Consider the following 17,459-nt stretch of genomic DNA (forward strand, 5'->3'; position numbering starts at 1 on the left):
AGACATGATAAAATATTTAGAAATAATAAAGAAAACATTTACATATCAAAACTTGTGGGGTACGGCTGAATGGTCTTTAGAAACGTGTAGCCTTACAGGCTTACTTAGAATTGGAAAAAGGCTGGAAATGATCTCAGTGGTGAGGGTCACAGTGTGGACTAGCTTCAAGCGCACTGTCCACTGTTGAGAAATTGAGAAAAATGGCCAACTTAGTGTGATTTTTTTTTTCAAGTGTTCCAGAATGATTTTAGTGACTTAACATTTTGGCATGTTCTAGAATAGCAGCTTAAAATCTTATCCCTTAAAAGCACAAAACATTTTGTATAGGTATCTGTTAATAGAGGATGGTATAGGCAGTCCCCACATTAGAGATGGGTGTGCCCGAAATACCCCCGTAAGTGTGGAGGCAAGGGGACGCAGACGCGGGAAGTGGCAGGAGTGCGCAGCAGGAANGGTTAGGGTAAGGAAGACAGATGGGGAGTGCACGGCCACGCTGCTTACTGCCACATGGTAACCTGAGCCTTGTCCATGGATAAAGCGGGGGGGACTTCCTTGATTTCACGAGCTGCGCTGGATTTTAGTTTAATCCACTAGTTTGGCCCTTGTGATACGGTAGACGTGTAAACGGAGTAAAATGTTTGGAATGATTTCTTCTGTGAAATTTCATGCTTACGTTAGGATAATACTTTCAGTCCAGCCTAAACAGTTGTTTTTTTTTTTTTTTCCCCCGAAACAGTACAAGCAAATAAGCTGCCTTCAATGTATGGTTGCCCTGTGAGGCTTGCAGTTCATTTTTATACATGAAAGACTTGCATTCCCAGGAGCCCCATCTAACGTGGAGCTGTGCTCTACTGTCCTGTACACGTGGTGTGAACGGCCTCCTTTTGCTCATTAACTTGCCTTCTTGTACTAATTAGTGCTCACTTAATGTACTTTGTGTGCTCCGGCTTTTAAAAAAATGTTTTCTTTGAGAGAGACTGTCTAAATCCTACTCTCTCCACCCCCCTTATCATCTGCCATTCAGTGACTGCCTAGATATTTAAGGAGGCCTGTCTCATGGTGGAGCTCTGGGCTGGGTGCATCAGAGGTCCTGTGAGGGGCAAATACTCTCTCTGCTCATGAAGAATGGAAACTCGCAGGAGAGGACAGCCTTTTCCAGAACTGCAGTCTTAGGCAGAAGATGCACACCACAGTTGGGGGTGCGTTGTTTTTGGAGAATTCGAAGGAAGAGAATATTGAAGCCAGACTACTCTGAGCTGGGAGGCCTCGGGCAAGTTCACGGACATGTCTGAGCGTTAGTTTCCTCATGTAGATTGTAGGGCTTGTATTCTACACATCGCAAGGGTGTTTTCAGGAATAGAAATGATATGTGTAAAGCACAGCGTTTGGGAAACAGGCTCTTAATCATCAAAGTTATTAAATCAGTAAATAATCATTGTGCACCTACTATGTTCCATGCCCATAGGATACACAAGTGGATAAAATGAGTCCTGGCTTTGTGGAGCTTATATTCTATGTGATAAAAAGTATTAAAGCATTATTGACTAACAAACATAATAAACAAGTATTTGTCGCTGTATTATTATATTATCCATTTGGAGGAATCTGGAAAGAAACAGATAGGGTTTTCACAGTCAGAGATGGAAATGTGGGCAGGGATGGAAGCATGGGAGAAGGAATAACATTCACCAAAGTGCAGGGTCGGAAATTTGCCGAGGATAGGCTCAGTGACAACCGCCCGGGAGTGCGTTGGGCCAGCACACATGGCTGACCCTGGGTGAGGAGTGGGCAGCCTGAGTGCCAGGCTGGGGAGTTTACAGCCCGTGAGCAACTGAAATCAACAAAACAACACAGGGATGATTTTTTTTTTTTTTAACCTGGGGTGTGATTTGACCAGGTCTGGATTTTAGGAAGTTTTTAGTATGTTAGTGCCACGTAAAGGATATTGGAAGGGAAGAGAGACTGGAATTTGGAGAGGTCAGGTCATTGCAAAAGCTTAGTGAAGAAAAAACCCAAAGAGAATGAATCGATGCCATCCCCTGTTATTTATTAAGTCTATATTAGGAACTTTTAAAACTTAATTTTTCAAAGTCTTATTGACATTAAATATAGAAATCCTAAGTGTATCCCATTAATTTTTACAAAAGCGTATCACATATAAACTTGGGTGGATATCATCCAGATTGAGATATAGGACATTGCCAGCACCTATACTGGACTTTTAACTCAAAATGCAGCGTGGGCACCATTTGCTGTAGCCTGTTTCAGGGAAGGGTGGTGGGCAAGTCTGTGGGGTAAATCCTACCTTGCGCCAACCAGCGGTCTTTTCAGCTCTGCCGTCCATCTCCCTCCCCTTCCTTCCTGAGCAGCCAGTTGCTACATTAACCAGACAGCAGGAAGAAAGGCAGACTGTGTCTACCAGAGTCTGCGCCTCTTCCTGAGTTAACTTTTTAAGTGGGATACACGAAGCAAGTTTACCCTAATGGCCCCAAGCATGAGAGAATCACATTTTATACCAAGCCTTGGGTCTCCCTAAAGGGAAGCAGTAGAAATATTTACAAGTCGTTTTAGTGTGGCCAGAACATACCCAAACAAACCACAAATAGAGATCCTGTCAGCAGTGCACTAGGGGGAGGGGTCCCTGAGTCTCGGGTGTGACTGGGGGTGGGGGGCAGGGGGCCCTCAGCCGTGGTGCAGTTGGTCATTCTCCCTCTCCAAGTGATGGTACGGCATTCTCTTTACGCACAGGACGGGACCCATTTTTGCTTCATTGCTGATTATGGCATTGCCATCAACTAGTTAAAAAGCTTTGTAACAGTTGTTATAAAAGACCACTGGGTTTGGTCAAATTTTAAAGGATAGATTCTTTTAAGTTGTAGTTCTTCAACTTTTATTAACTACTGTGCGGTCAGTTTTATGTCAAGGCAAATAGGAAAAGCCTTCTAGATAAATAGCATTGATTATCAAAGTAGTATTTTGCGTAATTAAGTGTATTTAGGAATATGTACCCTGGGGCAAATAGTATTTGAAACTTTAGTTTTCCCTTATTAGTCAGTTTATGGCACGTTTACTTTTCAAAATGGACTTGGCAAGGGGTGCCTGGCTAGCTCAGTTGGTAGAGCATGTGACTTTTGATCACGGGGTTGTGAGTTCGAGCCCCACATTGGGTGTAGAGATTTTACTTAAAAACAAAATCTTTAAAAAAAAAAAAAAGAACTCAAAATGGACTTGGGAAGTTATATTTGGGAAGGCATATGTGAGAAGTTGGAGAAGAACGAAGAATTACGTTGGTTCCTCCCCTAATTGAAGAAACTGAATTTTAATCCTGAGAGGGGCTCAAACAGGAGTGATTTGCCTTTGTCCTTTTTATTTCTGCCTGATTGAACAGATTAAAAAAATTATCGCAGAGCTGCTGTGATTGAGGGTTGGGTGGGAAAAATGAGGATGGGAGGGTGCCACAAAGCCCTGCTGGCATCTTCCCACCTGTGGATAGATTCAGCCCAAGTCTTCTCAGCACTCTCCAGTTCTTCCCACTCCATTCCGCTCCTTTGCTTAAAACTCAGTTGGTTGTGTGATGAAAGTCTAAAAAGCTGTTTCATTTCAAACTCTTATCTGTTGCAATCTGTATTTTAGGATTACAGGATATTTGGATCTCTGGGATACTTTGCCATTGATAGGAGATATGAAAGTACTGTTTTGTGTACTATTTTATTTTGCTAGCTAGCAGAATAAACTTCTTTGATTTTTCCTGAATGTATGCCTGAAAAAGAGTATTTCTTCCTAACTGTAATTGTGATAGTCTCACCCACATCAGTCCATTTAATTTAGAAACCTAGAGTTGAAAGCATAATGAATGTCAGATGTAGTGAATTGATTCTCTCAGGAATGTGTTCTGATATCAGACAACGTAATTTTTAGAGTTCCTGGTCTACCTTTAAAAATCAGCTCGAGCAGATTGAAGACCTAAAACTCCTAGAAGAAAACACAGGGAAAAACTTTAGGACATTGGATTTGGCAATGATTTCTTGGCTATGACACTAAAGATACAGGCAACAAAAGCAAAAATAGACAAATGGGACTACATCAAACTTAAAAACGTCTGTACATCAAAGGAAACAAACAATAGAATGAAAAGGCAACTTTTAGAATGGGAGAAAATATTTGCAAATTATATATCTCATAAGCGGCTAATATTGAGAATATAAAGAATTTCTACAATTCAACAACAAAAAACCCAAATGACCTGATTGAGGAATGGGCAAAGGATTTGAATAGCCCATTCCCCAAAGATCTATTAGAGATGGCCAAGAAGCATATGAAAAGATGCTCAACATCACTAATCATGAAATTTATGCAAGTCAAAACCACAATGAGATGTCACCTCACCCCCATTCGAATGGCAACTATCAAAAAAAGAAAAAGAAAACGAAGCAACAAGCGTTTGGTGAGGGTGTGGAAAATTGAAACCCTTGTACATTGTGGGCGGGAATGGAAAATGATGCAGCCATGATGGAAAATAGTATGGAGTTCCCTCAGAAACCTGCAGGTAGAATTACCACATGATCCAGCAATTCCATTCCCGGACATACACCCGAAAGAATCAAAAGCTGGGTTTTGAAGAGATGTTTGCATACCCACATTCACCACAGCATTATTCACAATAGCCAAAAAATAGAAGCAACCCAGATGTTCATTGACAGATGAATGGACAAAGAAAATGTGGTTTATACATACAATGGAATATTATTAAGCCCAAAATAAGGACATTCTGACACATGCTACAGCATGGATGAACCTCGAGGACATTATGCTAAGTGACATAAACCAGTCACAAATGGACAAAGATGGTATCATTCAGGTGAGCGTCTGAAGTATTGAAAGGAAGCAAAATCCTAGAGTCTGTTGTACAACAACGGGAGTATGTCTGACACAACTAAACTGTATGCCTAAAGATGGTTAAGATGAAAAATTAATGCTATGTATTTTTTTTTTACCACAATAAAGAGAAAATAAGTCTCCATACTTGTTCTTCTCTCTTTGGATAAAAATGATTTCTCATCTTTGTGAGTATCCTGTATTCCAAGACTGGGCATCTTAGCATGATTTTTGCAGGTTTGATGTTAACATCCTGACTGCCCGCATTTCAAGTCATCTCAAGTAACACAAAGCTACAGGTTACTTTGCTCTCCTTGTGAAGTTGGAGAGATGACCAGGGTTTTTTTCCCTTTGTTAAAATACTTCTACAGTTCCTGCCGTGCCAAATGGTTTCATCGTTTTCAAACGAGGCTGGAGAAACCGCTTGTTGCTGAGGGCGGAGGGCGGAGAGTACATTACAAGTCTGTGCAGCGCTCAGCTCTCCTTTGCACTGATGCAAAGTGACAGTGTCAGTGGGCATTGCTTTCTTCCAAAAATTTGTATAGTAGATTTTTATGCCGGTATTAAAATGATCAAATGATCAAGTCGATTCCAGAAACTCAAGTGAAATGGAAATGATGTAGAGACAAAAAGGTACGCTGTTTCCTTGGTGCCATTCATCTCAGGAGGGGGAGCACCCAATTTTTAATACGAGCAGTTTACAACCACTCATGGTTAAATGGTTTACAGGATTCTTTGTAACAAAAGGTGGTCTAATTACTAAGGAGGAGAGAATAATATAGCCAGGTTATTTACAATGTGTGACTTACTTAAATTATGATCCTGTTAACTATACAAAAATGACAGAAAGCAGAAACATCAGAGCAAATTAAACATTCTGGCTTTTCATTAATGATCTTGAATATAGGAGGTGTGCACAAGGTTAATTTTTTCCCCCTTTAAACATCACATGAGGCCTGCCCTCAGAGTGAACCTGCAGTTTCAAAGATTCAGTACATCAGCTCCTAAACAGAAAAAAAAAAAAAATGATAGTTTTTCTTTTCTCCTGGGCTACACTAGCATGTTTAGTTGCTGTGGCTGAATCACGTCGTTGGGTTTCTAAAGGCCCATCTAGATCAATTTTAGGTGTGATTTCTTTCCTTATGACTTTTGTTTTACTCTGAGTTACTTGTTGATTTTAATTGTTCTCGTTTGCGATCTTTAAATATTGATTGTGCCCTGATCTTTGTAGGGCTTTTGCATATGAATCTCACGACATTTTTTTCAGGGGTAGGGTTGGGGGGGTGCCTTATTGGGGAGGTTGTTCCTTGGAAGTGAAACAGATGAAGAGTATGCAAAAGGAGCTGGAAAAATTAGTATTCAGAAGCCAGTTTGCAGGAGGAAGTGTAGAATTTTACTAGATTAGTGACGTTACTTATCCTAAGTAAACTGTATTCATTTACACTATTACAGTAAGACTCTTAACTCTAGAGAACAAGCTGATGGTGGGGAATAGGTGGTGGCGATTAAGGAGGGCACTTGTCCTGATGAGTGCCTGGTATTGTATGGCAGTGTGGAATCACTGTTTTGCACACCTGAAGCTAATATTACCCTGTATGTTAACCAACTGGGATTTAAATAAAAACTTAAAAAATAATAAAATATTACAATAGTTTCTTTAAAAATGCAGTTATAATGTCTCTCTTAGAAATTGTCCAGAGACTCAATAACAAAAGAAAGCATATAGAAAATATTAGTAACTCAGTTAACACACTTGATCTAATGACAATATTAATCCCCAACGAAAGGTACTCATGTGACACAGAAGTCAGGTATGGGCCCGGCTGCAAAGAAGGTCTGTACGTGTTACAGAAGTTAGAAGCCGAGCCTGGTCTAGGTTCTTCACTACGATGCAGTGATACTGGCTGTCAGCGACAAGGACAGCCTTCCCCCAGTCTAACAACTCAGAAATTTTAAAATACTATTTTTTAACTGTTGTTGTTATTTGAGATACAGTTCATAGACCATAAGATTCACCCTTTTAAAGTGTACATACAATTCTGTGGGGGGTTTTGTTTTGTTTTGTTTTGTTTAAGTAGCTCCATGCCCAGTGTGGAGCCCAATGCAGGGACTGAACTCATGACCCTGATATCAAGACCTGAGCGGAGATAAAGAGTTGGCTGCTTAACCGACTCAGCCACCCAGATGCTCAGTGTTTTTCTTTCCCTCTTTCTTTCTTTCTTTCTTTCTTTCTTTCTTTCTTTCTTTCTTTCTTTCTTTCTTCATATTCACAAATGAGGCAACCATAAACCCTCTCTAATTTTAGGACATTTTTATCACCTCTCAAAGAGCCCTGAACCACTAGTCCTCCCTTCCAGCTCACTTCTGTCCCCAGCCCTTGGCAACCCCTAACTTACTCCCCTTCCTTATTTATTTGCCTGTTGTAGACATTTTGCGTAAATGGAACCACAGAATATGTGTCCTTTTGTATCTGGCTTCTTTCACTGAGCTTGTTTTCAGGGTTCATTCACGTCGTAACATGAATCAGGATTTGATTTCTTTTTATGGCTCAGTAATATTCCATTGTATGATTATGACACTTTCTTAAATCCATTCATCCATCGATGTACATTTGGGTTGTTGCCACCTTCTGGCCATCGTGAATAATGATGCTGTGGGTATTCATGTACGGTTTTTTGTATGAACCTTTTTTCAACTCTCAGTTAAAGAATAAAATCATAATTTAGATAAAGAATAAAATCATAATTTAGATAAAGAATAAAACGATAATCAGAATGAAAGACTATTTAGAAATTACTGGAAATGAGAACACTTCATATAGAAACCTGTAAGTTGTGGCCAAAGCAGCCCTCAAAGTACAAATAATAGAATAGAATGATAGCATATTTAAATATAAATTATTTATAAGAAACTTAGAATTACTGAAAATAGATTAAGTACTCAAATCAATATTTGAGGAAAAAGAACAACAGAATTTACCGCAAATGTCAAACACCATAAGTGATAACTATAAATTCAGAAATTACAGAAAACAAGAGTAAACAAAAAAAAAAAACCTAACAGATTTGATAAATAAAGCTGAAAAAACTTTTCTTTGAAAACATTGATAGGGATGCGTGGGTGGCTCAGTCAGTTAAGAGTCTGCCTTCGGCTCAGGTCATGATCCCAGGGTCCTGGGATTGAGTCCGGCATCAGGCTCCTTGCTCAGCAGGGAATCCCCTTCTCTCTCTGCCTGCTGCTCCCGCTGCTTGTGCGCGCTCTCTCTCTCTGTCTCTGGTAAATAAATAAATAAAATCTTTAAAAAAAACCCAAGACATTAATAAAATAGGGACATCTCTGGCAAGCTTAATCGGAGAAAGGAGGAAGATACAACCAGAGGTTCATAAGCATTTTCTATGCATCTTCCTTTTTAACAATGAATTTGAAAATTCAGTCAACTATTGAATTACCAAAATTGACCCAAGAAAGAGCACATGAATAGAAAATAACCATAGGAGAAAATTACTCTTCTCTTCTTCCGTCTATCCATCCTTCCATTTCCATCCTAGCCAACCATCTAATTCCTTTATGAAAAGTAGCCGTCTCCTTCCTCCGAAATACCAGATACACATTTTGGCATTGGCAGAGAGAAATGCCTAAGCATAGAGAAACACAGTAAGCATCCAGGTTCATTCTACAGATCAGCCTAAGTCTTTTAAGTAAACCAGATGAGAATATGACTGAGAACATGTGGGGCCATCTCACCTGTCAGTATAATACACATCATTATCAGAATAATACACCATGATTTTGTAAGCTTAGCGTGGGAGGGTAAGGATAGCCCAATATTAGGAAACCAGTGTAATTCACTAAGTTAATAGGATAAAATGCTAAAACCCACATAATTATCTCTATGTGTGATAAATATCAGAAAAAAAGAAAGCTTCAGCAAGATTGTTTCATCATTAGAATACGAATCAACAAAAATGAGTATTTTTCCTATATGATAGCATTAACCATATATACAGTATTATAGAAAAAAGGACACCTCTCACAATGGCATCACAATCTGCAAAATTAGGAAAGTAAAATTAACAAAAGTATACGAGGCAAACAAAAACTTTACTGAAATTTATGAAGAGCTGTTAATAAATGGATATATGTTCCACTTCTGGCTGGCAACTCAGTGTTATAAAGCAGGTTTTCTCCAAATTGGTGTAACACTTATATGCAATTCCAGTAAAATCCCAATAGAATTTCTTTTTAAAGCTTGACAAGTTGCTTCTAAAGTTCATATCAAAGAGTAAGCAAAAATGGCAAAGAAACATATTTGAAACAAATTATTGTGGGGCATTTGTCCTACTAGATTTTACAATATGCAATGGAGAATCTATAGATAGGTTTATGGGTACATAAGAATTTAATATATGATAAAGATAAAGCTTTCAGGTCAGTAGGAAAGGATGGGCTATTTAATATCTGTAGTTGACCCTTGAACAATATGGGGTTTAGGGGTGCCAACTCCCAAGTGAAGTCAAAAATCGGCATGTAACTTGATTCCCCCTAAACTTAACTACTAATAGGGAAAACAACCACAGAGATCACTTTTTACTGTGATAGGCAATTTGTCAGAGAGACGAGCTGCTTATGGGGAGCTGATTAGCATCTCACAGTTCGTCTGAATTTCTTCAGGTTGTCGCAGATCTCCAAAGAATTTTCCAGTACATTTATTGAAAAAAAAATCCACGTGTGAATGAATCCACGCAGTTCAAACCCATGTTGTTCAAGGGTCGACCCTTTCTTTGGGGAAGTATATATTTAGATCCCTATTTCATGCCACATACTACACTTCAAATCTATAAAATTCTAGAAGAAAATAAAGCAATATATTTTTATAGTTGTGGAGAAGGTCTTTAGACGCATGACAAGGAGCCCTGAAGTCTTAAAATGTTTAACAAATTCGGTTTCGTGAAATTATGGTGAAAGAAACTATAAACAAAATTAAAGTATGGATAGCCAAGTGGGAGAAAGTGTATGAAACATATGTAGCAGGTTCAGTGTTGAATTCAGAATATACAGAGCTCCCATGAATCAGTAAGGAACAACAGGAATAGGAAAGTGTGGGAAGGATATGAGCAATCACGTAAGAAATAGAAATGGCTGGGACGCCTGGGTGGCTCAGTTGGTTAAGCGTCTGCCTTTGGCTCCGGTCGTGATCCCAGGGTCCTGGGATCGAGTTCTGCATTGGGCTCCCTGCTCAGCGGGGAGTCTGCTTCTCCCTCTCTCTGCCACTCCCCCTGCTTGTTCTCTCTCTCTCTGACAAATAATAGAATCTTTTAAAAAGAAAAAAAATACAAACGGCTAGTAAACATGAAAATGCCTTTGTTTACCAGCAAGAAGAGCGACTATCGGATTCGATTTTCATCTATCAGATTGCCAAAAATTAAAATGACTGATAACGTCTGATGCTTGGGAGGGCATGGTAGGAAGAGCCTTCTCTTACACTCCTACCGGAAATTGAGACTTACACAGCAGATTTAGGAGGGCCACACCGATCCAAACTTAAAACATACCCACTTCTGACCTGAGCAGGTCTGTCTCCTGCTATACCACAGAAATTCACCAGAGCAGTATTTATGTACAGAAAACCTGGGGGCAGCCTAAATGTCCCTCACTAAAGGAACAGGTTAAATAAAATCTGAAGTATTAATGGGGCACCTGGGTGGCTCAGTCGGTTTAGCATCTGCCTTTGACACAGGTCATGATCCCAGGGGATCAAGCCCCGCGTCAGGTTTACCTGGGAGCCTACTTCTCCCTCTCCCTCTGCTCTTCCCCCTGCTTGTGCTCTCTCTGTTAAATAAATAAATAAAATCTTTAAAAAATTTTTTTTGTAGTATTCATTATGTGTGATACTATGCAGAACAAGCGAATTTTGTATAATTTGACATGGATAGAACAGACTTGATATCTACGAGGCTGAGTGACTTTGAGCAAGTTACTTAACTTCTCCAAGCGTTAGTTTGCCTGTGTGTAAAAATGGGGGCTCTTGATAATACTCACCTCCTAAGGGTTTTGTGGGAAGTAAATGGGACGGATGGTCCATGCATCGTGCTGGGCACAGTAGTAAGCACTCACTAAGAAGTGGGTCTAAAATGTAGCGCAGGCAGTTTTGTGTTTGATTGTGCGTTGAAAAAGTTAAAGAGGGGTACCTGTCCCAGGGCTTGTAAGTAACAAGGCAGGAGGGGTGGCGAGATGAATAAAATGGTTAAAAAAAAAAAAAAAACACCCAAACCAAAAAACCCCACACACCTACTGTGAGGTGTTCCTGACAGCATCAGCCTCACCACGGGCTCTCATTCTACTTAACAATTCAGTCTGTGTTCTTGTTTTGAATACAATCACTTTCTGTACCCCTGAGTTTGGAATCATCCAGAATACAGGAGGAGGAGGAGAGAAGTAGTTTAATCTCAGTTCAGCAGAGCTTTTCTTCAAGTGTCCTTTAGAAAGTTTTTCCTTTCCTGGCCGCTCCCCTTCATCTGTTACGCAGTGTAGGTTGACTTGCTGAGATAGGAAGGAAGCAGCCCAGATAGTGTCAGAAGAAAACATTTTAGATTTTAGGGAAAATGCGCTCTGAGGCACGAAGCCATTCAATGACACTTCAGACACTCCCGCCTCCCCCAGCCCCAGCCCCGCCTTCACTGAAGAAGCGAAGCCGATTTCTTTTATGCCTCCCCAATTTTCACCTTCCTCCGCCTTCTCCCAGCCTTACTCCCTCCTTCCTTCCTTCCTTCCTTCCTTCCTTCCTTCCTTCCTTCCTTCCTCCCTCCCTCCCTCCCTCCCTCCCTCCCTTCCTCCCTTCCTTCCTTCCTTCCTTCCTTCCTTCCCCTTGGGGGAGGCATTGGTCTCACCTCATTCAGAGTTTAAGAGGCTGGTGACCCCTGGTGTCAAAATTTCATCTCTCTTGAACAATCAGACTCCTTCCCCCTTTTCCGGTTGTTGAAAGCATTAAAGGAAAAACTGAACCTAGTAATTCTATGATGATTATAACCTTTTTCATTGTACTGCCACACTCTTAGCATCACCAGTAAATGACATCGTTTTTCATTACTTTCGCTGCCTCCAGGCATAGATTCAGAAAGGTCAATTTTAATTAAAAACCAAAGAAAAATACATTTTGTGGGTTTTTTTTTTTTTTTTTACCTTGGAAGAACAGGTTATTAGCTCTCTTTATAACTACTGCTATCTTGCAGAACTTTCAGAGAACGCGGACAGACTGTTAAAATTCTTTAGCAGACCACCTCATCAGCTAGGACAGTGCAAACCCTTTGGAGGAAGGGGAGCTCTCATCCCTGTGCCCACTCTCTGCTGGGGGCGTCCCAGGTGTAGGACCTACGTCATTCCAATAAATTGTCCTTTGAACATTAGAGCAGAAAAACTTGTATGACAATCAGGTTAACACAAATCCCATTTTGCAGGTAACATCGAGGACTACAGGGTGGCTTGAGTTTGTTCAAGGTCCCTATGAGCTGGGATAAAGAAAAGGAGGTGGGGAGAGGGGTGTCAGAGTGGAGGGAGGAAGGAAGGACAGATGGACACTTACACAGGCTAAGAAGGTTCACGTATTTGGGGCTTGAGTGAGATTAAATTTATAAAGATATCATTATTTTAATCGAGGTAAAATTCACATGGTGTAACATTCACTGTTTTAGCCACTTTAAAGTGTACAATTCAGTGGGTTTAGTGCATTCACAACATCGTCCAGTGATCAGCACTAATACTAGAATGTGTCATCACTCCAGAAAGCAAGCCCACACCCATTCAGCAGTGCCTCCCTGTTCCCCCATCTCCCAGCCTCTGGAAACCACCAATCTGCTTTCTGTCACTGTGGAACGTCTTCTAGATATTTCATGTAAGTCGTATCATACAATATTTGGCCTCCTGTGATGACTTCTTTTTCATAACAATATTTTCAAGGTTCATGTTGTAGCACGTATCAGTACCTCATTCTTTTTTATGGGCAAATTGTATTCTGTTGTATGAATAGACCACATTTTGTGTATTCATTCAGTTGATGGACATCTAGGTTGTTTCCACTTTTTGGCTGTTACGGAAAAGGCTGCGTGAACATTTGTGTTCAAGTTCTTGTTTGAACACTTGATTTCAGCTCTCTTGGGTACACCCCTAGGAGTGGAATTGCCAGTCGTATGGGAATTCTATGGGTAACTTCTTGAGGGCCTGCCAGAGTGTTTTTTACAGTAGCTGTGCGATATTTTTAAAGCAGTGTTCTGGCAGTGTTTCCTAAGACAAACACTGAGTTATGTGCCAGGCTGTGAGAACACAGAGATGAATGAAAAGCAGCCCTCCTCCATCAACAGAGACGCGCAGGGAAATACTGTAGGGCGGGCCTGCTGCAGGGGAGCGGCTCGGAGCTTATGGGAGGGCAGTCCGAGCTCTGGCTCTCGGAGCAAGTGCTGCTTGAGCTGAAAGTCAGAGGTCTTAGGTCACACGGGAAGAGGTGGCCTCACAACACTTGGATTCTTGCATGCCAAGAGCACATCTTCTGGGGTAAGGAGGGTAATGGTCTGCCACGATCAGGCAGCCATCTCTTATAGGAGGCCATCTCTGGCCAGATTGTTGGTTCCCTAATTTTACTCTTCCTTGCCCAGTTAACTCCCCCTCGTAGTGTGAACCTTCGTTCAGTATTCCAGTGCACTTTGCAGCGGTGCTCAGGGCCTGTTTAGCGGCTACACAGCCTCCTTACGTTCTTGCAGGATCATAGGCCCCCAGGAGCCTCTGCCAGGTAGACAAATAGATACACTGAATAGTAGAATATGGCGCAGAACCCATGAGCCCAGCAGGAAAACAGCGTTAACCAAGGACTGCTCCTGCCTAGCATAGGTGAAAGGATGGTAATTTTTTGGTTTTTTACATAAATTAGTTACTTTGGGGCACCTGGGTGGCTCAGTCAGTTGGGCACCTGTCTTCTAGTCAGGTCATGATCTTGGGGTCCTGGGATCGAACCCCGTGTCAGGCTCCCTGCTCACCGGGGAGTCTGCTTCTCCCTCTGCCCTCTGCGCCCCTCCACCCCCGCTCATGAGCAAACTCTGTCTCTCTTTCCCCTCAAATAAAATCTTTAAAAAATAAATAAATAAACTAGTTACTTTATCTTTGTTACTTTGTCTTGCCAGTCTTGGCATACTCCCAACCCCGAGCCTTACCCAGATCCATTCTTCAGCTGCTGCCAGTGCTATTTCTAAAATGCAAATTCAATCATGTCGCACACCCCAAACTCAGAATTCTTCAGTGTGTCGTCATTTCCTTCTGGGTAATCGTCACATTCTAGCAGGATCCTGAGGGCTCCCTGGATGGCGCTGGCCTCAGTGTCTTCTCCAGCCTCCTCCTGCCCTCTCCCCATGCTGTAATCCGAGGGGGCACCTCATTCCCGAAATGTCACACTCCATCTCGCCTCCTTGCAGCACACAGTCAGCTCCTTCTCCGAAATGTTATCTCTGTCTCCATCCCTCGTAACCCGACTAACTCCTATTCATTCTTCAAAATCCGTCCTGGGTGCCTTCCACACATTCTCCCTCTTGGTTGTAATGGTTTACTTCTCTGCTCCCCCAAGAAGAGACTATCTCTTTCTCCCACCCAGGACTTTGTTTTCATGAGGTGACCCCATCATCTTTGACTGGACTAGTGAACGTTACTGAAGGCAGCACGTCCTAGGATGATCGAGATTTTTGAACCCAGTAAGAGAGGCTTGATCTCCTATAAATGGGAAGGGAGCCATTCCTTGAAAGCCCAAGAGTGCTTAAAATTTCTCCTTAGCCGTTTCTCAGAGAACACAGTCGTTAGCAGCAACGGGCAGTATGAGAAATACTGTTTCTGAGATGCTCATGAGTTTTTCGGCCCTATCCATTGCCAGACAGCTATGTTACAGGGAGGTTCTCTCCTCTGAGGGTTTGTTCATGAAGAGTAAGGCGGCCTTTTCCTAATTGTTGGCAAGGACACGCAGAATGAAAACTTCTGGCCCTGTGTGCGTGATAGTCATCATCTCAAAATTCAAATAATCTGAAGTATGTCGGTCTTGCCCTCAAACTGATGAAGCTCAGACACAAGAATGTCTTGGACAGAGAAGAGGCACGATGCAGTTAGATTTTACTGGCTCTGGAGAGCTGAGCCTTGGGAAGTAGATGCGGTCATGGAATTCTGTGCTGCCTCATAATTTTGTACTTCAGTAAGATGTCTAGTTTCATTTTTCCCATGTCTGCGTCACTTTTTTTTTTTTTTGAATAGTTTATACCAAATCCATCTACATTCAAGCTCCTAGAATCCCAAGTAAGGAAGTGTAATCATTTGGGACAGTCTGACTTGGAAAGGAGGTGAATTCTCCTTCCTTCCACCGTCGGCCAACATCGACTGTTGCCCCTGCAAACACACACGAACACGCTCTCACACAGACGTGATCAGCCAGACAGTCGTTCTTGGCATGTGAACCACAGCTAAGTCCTGTGCCTCTCATTTCTATTACACAACTTCTGCTGCACACATTTTCATTTAAAAAATTGCCACATACCCCCTAGGTCACTGTTGGTGTGCATTCTGTGAAAGAATTTGTGTCTTTGAGAGCACACTACAGCTGTAAAATAGAAATAATTTGTGTGGGGGAGCCTGGGGGGGGGCGCAGACAGTTAAGCGACTAACTCTTGGTTTTGGCTCAGGTCATGATCTCAGGTTTGTGAGATCAAGCCCCACATTGGGCTCTGTGCTCAGTTGCGGAGTCAGCTTAAGACTCTCTCTCTCCCTCTGCCCCCCCCAAACAAATAAATTTTTTTTTAAATCATCTGTGTGGTTTCTAAAAGGACTTTCTTAATAGATATTTGTTATGACTTACTGTATTGAATTTGGGGCATATGAAATTAAATATTGCTTGATTCAAATGAGAATCTAAAGCAACTCACGGAATAGAACAAAGCTTGTTGGAGAAACACAGTCTTCTCCCCAATGTGGCCAAAGAAGGTTGCATCCGTTCCAAATTCTCCCTTGATGCTGGGTCTGGAATTGCTAAAATTTATTGTTTTATTAGAACCATTCTTTCAAGTGGGCGTTTAAAACATTACATGTCCAAAATAGAACTCTTGATCCGCCCCCTACACACACTGGCTTGCATACATAGACACTCACACACTCTCTGCCTCCCTCCCTCTCTCTACCCCCCCACACCCACACACCTTCTCTCTCTCTCTCTCTCACACACACACTCTTTCACCCTCCCTTCTCTCTCACACACACACACTCAGCCACGCACTCACCCTCTCTCTCTCACACACACACACACACACACACACACACACTCACTCTTTCACCCTCCCTTCCTCTCTCTCTCACACACACACACACACACACACTCACTCTTTCACCCTCCCTTCCTCTCTCACACGCACATACTCACACACGCACTCACCCTCTCTCTCTCTCGCACACACAGACACACACCTGTTCTTCTCCCAGGCTTCCCTGTCAGTAGGTGACATCATCCCCTCCCTCGTGACTCAGTCACTGTGACCTTCCTGCTCCTCACACCAGCCCAGCTCAGTCTGGCCTTCCCACAGTGGCAGCAGACATCTCTGTCTGAGCTGTTTACCCCTGGATGCTTGTGTGACCGACTTCTAATCTTTAAGACTTGACATAAATGTTTCCTCTTCAGAGAGGGCTTCCCACTCGCTCTTGATCGTATCACCATTTTACTTTCTTTATTGTTCTGAGCACTCTTATATATCGTCTTGTTTGTTTGTTGTTCGTCATTTTCCCACCTAGACTGTAAGCCGCATGAAAACAGGAACTTCCTTGCCCCACTCAGAACAGTACCTGCCTGGCGTGTACTTGGTGCTCAGTAGATATTTGGACGAATGAATGATTGAATGAATGAATGAATAAAGGAAATGAAACTGGCTTTAGATTTTGCTTCAGAGGAGTTTGAAGGACCCAGGTAGTGTATAAAATGGGAGCTAAAAGTTTAATTCATTTTTAATAAAATGAAGGTTTTTCTTCTTTCATGTATAAAGAATACCCTTTAGTAATACTTTAGATTTGCATTATCTGGACTCTCAGCATTTTTTTAATGTGTTGGAGTCTTCAGTTCGAGCACTTTCTGAAAGGCTAACTTTAATAACATCAGACCTGCCATTTCTACAGGGCTTAGAATAGATTCCAAAATGCCAGAGAAAATTAAATGCAAAAAAGCTCCAGTTAATTAATGTTTCAGAATAAATTAATGTTTTAGGTCTGACTTTAACTGACAAGGTTGGTGAATTTCAAAGTTAAAACTGCCCCCTTTTCCCCATGTCTGTATTTTGTGCAGGATTTAGTCATTCCAGTTATTTATCTCCTTGGGGAGAGAGGGGAGACATATACTTATTGAATTCTAAGTTAAAATAAAAAACACAATTGTACTCATTATTCTTAGGAGAATGGGTTTTAGCATTCCTCATAACTCTCTTTAGTTATGTGATAATTCCCGACTTCGCAGAGTTGGGAGCAGATCCTGAATCTTTGTCGCTGCAGTGCTCGCACATCCTGAGAGGAAGCTCATTTATGTGTAGCGT

At 41.6% G+C, this 17,459-nt stretch overlaps 1 protein-coding gene and 1 non-coding gene across 3 annotated transcripts in view; both read left to right on the plus strand.

Moving 5' to 3' along the window:
* The window catches only part of JAZF1 (JAZF zinc finger 1), a 319,574-nt gene that overhangs the window by 121,295 nt on the left and 180,820 nt on the right, over window positions 1–17,459 (plus strand). The window lies entirely within an intron of this gene.
* TRNAK-UUU lies at window positions 3,098–3,170 on the plus strand. Its single transcript has one exon. It is a non-coding gene; the product is annotated as a tRNA-Lys (tRNA).

Source organism: Ursus maritimus, unplaced genomic scaffold, assembly GCF_017311325.1.
Source record: "Ursus maritimus isolate PB19 unplaced genomic scaffold, ASM1731132v1 scaffold_3, whole genome shotgun sequence".
Taxonomy (NCBI): Eukaryota; Metazoa; Chordata; class Mammalia; order Carnivora; family Ursidae; genus Ursus; species Ursus maritimus.